We start from the raw sequence: 8159 nt of genomic DNA on the forward strand, positions 1-8159 counted from the left end.
AGTTGCACTTGTCCTCTCTTCCTTGTGTTTTCTTTCTCTTCACTAGTTCTGTGCTTCAGTCATCGTTCATCCCTTCTTCGTGTTTATCCTCTCACCACTGCATTGCCTCACCGTCCTTTGTTCTTGTAGCATCTCTATCGTTCGTTCTTGCCGCTATGCTATCCTTTTTTCTCACCACATCTCTGTCTTTCGTTGCCTCTGTTTGTTGGCTCAGATGGCTCTATTAATTGTTGTTGCAATTATGCTTCAGTCGCTGCCATTCTGCTTTAGTCACCGATCTGCTTCTGCAGTTCTGCTTTGCTTTTAGAATGTTGCTTCTACTTCACTGTATAGCTCTGCATCTACTTTCTTTGACGCTTTGAGAATATATTTAAAAAAAAATTAAATATCACTAATTTCTTTTTATATTTAGATATTATTAGGGTCTAGTTCTTGTTGATCATTTTAAAATTTGGATAATCTAGTTGATGTTAAAATATGTGCTTCAGTGACTGTTTGCCTTATGGTTTAGTTCTGGTGAAAATTTTTTTATTTTTTCTGAATTTTTGAAATATAAGAATATTTTCTTCAATTGAGTATATCAGATATCCGATCCGATGTTCTTATTGTGGATCAGATTGAGATTTTGCTTATATCCGATCCGATCCGATCCGTGAACACCTGGTGCACGAAATTGACTCCGCAATATTCGCATAGATAGACCGACAAGTGCACCGGGTCGTCCAAGTAATACCTCAGGTGAGTGAGGTTCGATCCCACAGAGATTGTTAGTTTGAAAAAGTAATGGATACGTTGTAGATCTTAGTCGGGCGAATAGAAACGATGATAGATGTTGTGAAAAACGCATAAAATAGATAAATGAATAAAACGTTACTAGATAGATGTGCAATCAATGATGATAAAACGGTTGAGGCTTCGGAGATGCTTCTTCCTTCTGGATCAACTTTTCTCACCATCTACTCCAACTTCTGATGATTCATTCCATGGTAGGCTGTAAATGATTAACGCCGGGTCAGCGGTCATTAATCTCCTCTGCTTCAGATCAAACGCCGGGTTAGTGGTCATCCAATCTGAACATGGGTAAAGCTCTAGCAGTCCATTCCCTTGGTGATCCTACTCAAAGCGCCACAGACAAGGTCAGATCTTCCGAATCAGAGAATGCTACGTCCTGGTTTTAGCCTATACCACAATGGCCCTAATCGCCCCGTACCTCGGCTGCACTGATGTCTCCAAGTACCCAACAAAGTCATGGATTAGCTGTCTAAGAGATGTATAATCAAACTTGTGGTTCAGTACTATCCCGTCAAGGACTCACAAGAACCCATGTGAAATAGGGATGACAGTCAAGTTACACTCCCAATTCATTAGGATGAAGAACGAAGATACATCTTAGAATGGAATCAAGCATAAATTGAAATAGAATAGTGATATTATCAATCCATAAGAATCAGCAGAGCTCCTAACCTTAACCTAGGAGGTTATTGACTCATCACTTACAGAAGGTAATGTTCGAATATAAAAGTGGGGGAAGAAGATCCTAAACAAGGGTGATCTCCTCCTATATATACTAATCTGATAACTAAGAATTACAGAAATAAGATAAACTAGTCTTGTAGTGTGAAAATCCACTTTTCGGACCCACTTGGTGAGTGTTTGGGCTGAGCTTGAGTGAAGCCACGAGTTGGTACTCCCTCTGGGGCATTGAACGCTAGCTTTGGACTCCTGAATGGGCATTGGACGCCAGCTGCTCCCTTTTGGACGTTGGACGCCAGGAACGGGGTTAGTGGCTGGCATTGAAAGCCAATTTTGGGCCTTCATTTCCAAAGCAAAGTGTAAACTATTATATATTTTTGGAAAGCCCTAGATGTTAGCTTTCCATAACCGTTGAGCGCGCACCATTTGGACTTTTATAGCTCCAGAAATGCTCCTTTGAGTGCATGGAGGTCAAAATCTGGCAGCATCTGCAGTCCTTCCTTTGTCTCTAAATCAGACTTTGCCAAAACTCCTAAAGTTCAGCCAGAAAATACCTGAAATCATCATAAAATACACAAACTGAAAGTAGAATCCAAAAATATGTATTTTGCACTAAAACCTATGAAAATATAATAAAACTGAAATAAAATATAATAAAAACTATATGAAAATGATCCCAAAAAGCATATAAAATATCCGCTCATCAGAACACCAAACTTAAATTGTTGCTTGTCTCCAAGCAACCAAAAACAAAGTAGGATTAAAAATAAGAGAAGAATATAATAAATCTCAGAGTTTTCAATGAAGCTCAGTTTTAATTAGATGAGCGGGACTAGTGGCTATTCACTTCTGAATAGTTTTGGCATCTCACTTTCCTTTGAAGCTTAGAATAATTGGCATCTTTAGGAACTCAGAATCCAGATCATACTATTGATTCTCCTAGTTTAATTCTTTTTTATTCTTGAACACAGCTTCTTTTGAGTCTTGGCCATGACCCTAAGCGCTTTGTTTTCCAATATTACCAACAGATACATAAATGCCACAGACACTTAACTGGGTGAACCCTTTCGGATTGTGATTCAGCTTTGCTAGAATCCCCAGCCAGTGGTGTCCAGAGTTCTTAAGCACACTCTTTTTCTTTGGATAACGACTTTAACTGCTCAGTCTCAAGCTTTTCACTTGACACCTTTACACCACAAGCATATAGTTAGGGAACCAGCTCATTTGAACTGTTTAGGCTAATATTTTGTTTCTTTTAGGCCCTTCTAACCATTAATGCTCAAAGCCTTGGATCCTTGCTCTTGCCTTTTGGTTTAAAGAGCTATTGGCTTTTTCTTTTTCTGTTTGCTCTCTTTTTTTTTTCATTTTTTGCTACTTTTTCTTGCTTCAAGAATTAATTTTTGAATTTTTCAGATTATCAATAATACTTCTCCTTTTTTCCATCATTCTTTCAAAAGCCAACATTCTTAACTCCAATATCAAATATGCACTGTTCATTCATGCATTAGAGTAAAAGCAATGTCACCACATCAATATAATTGAACTATTTTTATGATATAACTCGAAATTTAAGTATCTCCCTATTCATTTTCAAATAAAAATTTTTTTTAAGTAAGGTGAGAGATATATGGAATATTTCATAGCTTTAAGGCATAAAATAAAGATGATCATGTACTAGAAACAGACAATAAGATAAAATACATGGAAAACAAAAAAATAACATAGGAAGTAGGGGACTAAGGGAACAGGTCCACCTTAGTGACGGTGGCTACTACTCCCTCTTTGGAATCCAATTGAGCACTTGATGTCTTCTATGTCACGCCCCTATCTCTGTTGTTCTTCCCTCACGGCTCTTTGATCTTCTCTCATTTCATAGAGGATGGTGGAATGCTCTTGATGTCCCATCCTCAACTGATCCATGTTAGAGCTTAATTCTCCTAGAGAAGTATGCAATTGGTCCCAATAGCCTTGGGGAAGAAAATGCATCCCTTGAGGTATCTCAGGGATTTCTTGTTGAGGCAGCTCCACATGGTCTTGTTGAGGTGCATGCGTAGGCTCTCTAGTTTGCTTCATCCTTCTTTTAGTGATGGGCTTGTCCTCCTCAATGGGGATATCTCCTTCTATGACAATTCTAGCTGAATTGCATAAGTGACAGATAAGGTGGAGAAACGCCAACCTTGCTAAGATGGAAGACTTTTCATCTTTCTTGTACAATTCTTGCGGTATTACCTCATGTACCTCCACCTCACTCCCAATCATGATGCAATAAATCATGATGGCTCTAACAATGGTCACTTCTGACCGATTACTAGTAGGAATGATGGAGCGTTGGATGAATTCCAACCATCCTCTAACTACGGACTTGAGGTCAAGCCTTCTCAGTTGGATAGGCTCGCCTTGAGCATCCCTCTTCCGCTGAGCTCCTTCTATACAAATTTCTGAAAGGACTTGGTCCAGTCTCTAATCAAAATTGTCTCTTCTAGTGTAAAGGTGTGGGTCTCCTTGCATTTTTGGCAAATGGAGCGCCAACCTTATACTTTTCGGGCTGAAATCCAAGGTTTGCCCTCGGACCATGGTGCTCCAATTTTTGGGATGTGGGTTCACAGTAGTGTCATGGTGTTTAGTGACCCATGCATTAGGATAAAACTCTTGTACCATCAAGATTCTAACTTCCGGGATAGGATTGGTTAGAACTTCCCAACCTCTCCTCTGGATTTCTCATCGAATCTCTGGGTACTCATTCTTTTTTAGCCTAAAAGGGACTTCAGGAGTTACCCTTTTCTTTGCCACTACTTCATAGAAGTGGTATTGATGAGCTTTGGTGATGAATTTCTCCATCTCACAAGGTTCGGAGGTAGAAGCAACAGCTTTCCCTTTCCTCTTTCTAGAGGATTCTCCGACTTTGGGTGCCATAAGTATGAATGGAAAGCAAAAAGCAAGGCTTTTCTAACACCAAAATTAAAAGCTTTTCTCGTCCTCGAGCAAAATATGAATACAATAGAAGAAAGGAATAGAAGAAGAAGAGAATAGAGGAGATGGAGGAAGAGTGTGATTCGGCCAAGTAGGGGCTTTAGTGTATGAGGGGTGTGTATGAAGGGTTGGAGGAAGAGGTATTTATAAGGGTGGGATGGGGTAGGGTTCGAATGGTGGGGGGTAATTGCATGGGTACTTTTGAATTTGAAGTGGGTGGGGGTTGGTAGGAGTTATGATGATTTTGAGGATAGATATGGACGTGATTGGTTGAGGATTTATGGGGAAGAGTGTGTGGGGAAGAGTGAAAGTAAGAGAGAGAAGAAGGTGGGGTAGGTGGAGATTCTGTGGGATCCACTGATCCAAATTCGAATTCCCTGCCCCCTTCTAGGGGTTGAACACCCAGTTCCTGCTTTGAACTCCAGCTTTATGCTCCTCATAAGGCGTTGAACGCCCTTTAGTCTGCCTCCTTGCTGGCGTTCAATGCCAGCAATGCTGCTCTTCTTGGGCATTGAACGCCCACTCTAGCCCCTTGTCTAGCGTTTAATGCCAGCAAGGTAACTGCTCCAGGGTGTTCTGTTTCCAGTTCTGGTTGTCTCTGTTTCTATTCTAACTACTGCACATGATTACAAACTTAAAGAAACAATTATGAAATACTGATATAACTTAAATAAACTTAAAGAAAACCAAGAAAACTTTAATTATGGTTGGGTTATCTCCTAACAAGCGCTTCTTTAACGTCACTAGCTTGACGGTTAGCTCCTTACGGAGATGGATAAGGGCTCAGAATTTTGCCCCTTACAGTGAACTTCTTGCCTGTGCTCTCATGGATGAGCTCCACATGCTTTAGAAATAGGATCTTGTTCACTGTGTGTGGAGTGACTGGGTTGTCAGTGAAGACAACTCTCATGCCAGGTGAGAGGCCTTCAATGGGGATCTTTTTGTCTCTCCAGCCTTTAGGTACCTTTTTCTTAGTACCTTTATTCTCAATGCTTGTTGATAGCTTGATAAACCACTATTTTATGGTTTATCTTGTGCTCAATTGAGTGGTTTTCATCAAGTCCTTGCACACTTATTCATACAATTTGCATGATTTTACAATTCCTTCCTAGTTTTGTTCTATAATTGAAAACGTGCTTCCTGAGCCTTTAAATTGTGTATTTTTATTCCCCTTTATACCATTCGATGCCGTGATCTGTGTGTTAAGTGTTTTCAGGCTTTATAGGGTAGGAATGGCTTAGAGGATGGAGAGGAAGCTTGCAAAAATGGAAGGAGCACAAGAAATAAAGGAGATAACCAACGAGAAGCGACGCCCACACATGGCTCACGCGTGCGCGTGAAATGGAGTTTGCATGGCGACGCGTGTGCGTGCCTGACTTGTATGCGTGAGATGCGAAGATGACCAGCGACGCGTACGCGTGACTGACGCGTACGCGTGACGTGTGCTACCTGCAGAAATCACAGAAAATGCTGGGGGCAATTTTGAGCTGAGTTTGGACCCAGTTTTTGGCCCAGAAACACAGACTAGAGCCAAGAGACAAGCAGAGACTCAACACACATTCTCATTCGCATAATTTTAGTTTTAGATTGAAATCTTAGAGAGAAATCACTCTCCTCTAGGTTGTCTCCACATTCATAGATTTCTAATTTTTATGCTTTTGATGCTTTTGCTTTGGATATTGAGAAGAGTCACTACCTCCGTTGAAGTTGCCATTATTCTAGTTTGTTTTCTTTTTCCTTTACTCTTTTGATTACTTATTAACCCTGTTCAGATAAGTATGTTATGATTTTGGAATTTATTAATGCAAAGAATTACTTTTACCTTTAATTAATTTTTAATTCCTATTTTATTTAATTTACCATGTCTTCTTTCTATTCTCTTTATATATCTGTGAAAGTATTATTCATGTCAATGGAGTAGACTCCCAACTTGACATGGGGGTTGATTAAGAGGAGACCCTTGAGTTGGAATATTCAAGTGTCAATCTCAATTGGAAGTTGTTGGCTAACTCTCCATTTACTAATGCTAACCCTTCCATAGGAGAGGGTTAGGACTTGCGAATAAGAGTTAGCTCAATCACTTGACTTTCCTTTATTTAGTAAGGGTTAACTAAGTGAAAACAACAACCTCTTGATATTGCACTTGGGAAAATCCAACAAGGATAGAACTTCCAATTAATCTTCCCCCCGTCAAGGCGTTTACTTTGAATATATAAATTCTCTTGCTAATTTTCATTGCTTTAATTTACAATCATTTATTTTTCTGTTCTCCAACTCTTAAAATTTCTCGGAAAACCCCTGACTAATAAGATAGCACCCTTTTGTCAACTCATTGGGAGACAACCTGGGATTCCTACTCTCAGTATTTTTATTCTAAATTTGTGACAACCCTTCTAAATTGATAAGCGGATTTTCGTCGATTAGGAACTGTACTCGCAACGTTATTTCTATATTAAATTCTTAATCGGCTAATTTCCTTTATTAGTTGGTGTACATATTTTTAATTTTACATAATTGCATATTTTTTATTTTTATTTTATTACCATGAGCTGTATGTTTCTTTCATTGAATGACGCATTCACTGCCTGATCTGAGCTTAGCCGCGTTTGATCTTGAAATTGAAAGAACTATATCACGTATTAGGCGAGCTCGGCGTCGGTTAGCCTCTGAGGGTGGTGAAGTGGTTACTACCAATTCACCAGTGTTTTTTGAAGGCGAATCTGAAGCGCCATCTGAGGAAGAAACAAGCTCCTTTTCTACTGATTCTATTGATTTACGTGCAGGTAATATGGCGGAGCCCAGAAGGATTACTCTCCAGGAAGCAGGAGCTCCAGACTTTACACTGCAACCGTATCAAGCGCGTCACCCAAATCTGGCTGCAGATTTTGAACTAAAGACTGCGCTAATCAACTTACTGCCCAAGTTTCATGGCTTACCTGCTCAAGAGCCCATAAAGCACCTCAGGGATTTTCAGACAGCCTGCTCAACTACTAGGCGTCATGGTGCAGATGAAACTACTATTTGGCTATATGCCTTTAGTGCACGAATTGTAAATCACACTTTTTACAACTCGTACCACTAACCAGCAAGTGCACTGGGTCGTCCAAGTAATACCTTACGTGAGTAAGGGTCGATCCCACGGAGATTGTTGGCTTGAAGCAATCTATGGTTATCTTGTAACTCTTAGTCAGGAAAACAATAAAATAATTCACTTATCAAATTTGATTGCAAGGAATAAAAGGGCAGAACACAAATTATACTTGTATGCAATGATGGAGAATATGTTGGAGTTTTGGAGATGCTTTGTCTTCTGAAATTCTGCTTTCTGATTCACGCACGCACGTCCTCCTATGGCAAGCTGTGTGTTGGTGGATCACCGTTGTCAATGGCTACCATCCATCCTTCCAGTGAAAAGGGTCCAGATGCGCTGTCACCGCACGGCTAATCATCTGTAGGTTCTCAATCGTACCAGAATAGGATTTACTATCCTTTTGCGTCTGTCACTACGCCCAGCACTCGTGAGTTTGAAGCTCGTCACAGTCATTCAATCCCTGAATCCTACTCAGACTACCACAGACAAGGTTTAGACTTTCCGGATTCTCTTGAATGCTGCCATCAATCTAGCTTATATCACGAAGATTCTGATTAAGAGATCTAAGAGATATTTATTCATTCTACGGTGGAACGTAAGTGGTTGTCAGACACGCGTTCGTGGA

At 40.0% G+C, this 8159-nt stretch overlaps 1 long non-coding RNA gene across 1 annotated transcript in view; it reads left to right on the forward strand.

Moving 5' to 3' along the window:
* The window catches only part of LOC110264581, a 21259-nt gene extending 14089 nt beyond the window's left edge, over positions 1-7170 (forward strand). Inside the window, exons 2-3 of the long non-coding RNA XR_002350752.1 lie at positions 1335-1342; positions 7158-7170. This is a non-coding gene — a long non-coding RNA (uncharacterized LOC110264581). The remainder of the gene's footprint in view (positions 1-1334; positions 1343-7157) is intronic.

The sequence above is a fragment of the Arachis ipaensis genome, chromosome B07 (genome assembly GCF_000816755.2).
Source record: "Arachis ipaensis cultivar K30076 chromosome B07, Araip1.1, whole genome shotgun sequence".
Classification (NCBI taxonomy): domain Eukaryota; kingdom Viridiplantae; phylum Streptophyta; class Magnoliopsida; order Fabales; family Fabaceae; genus Arachis; species Arachis ipaensis.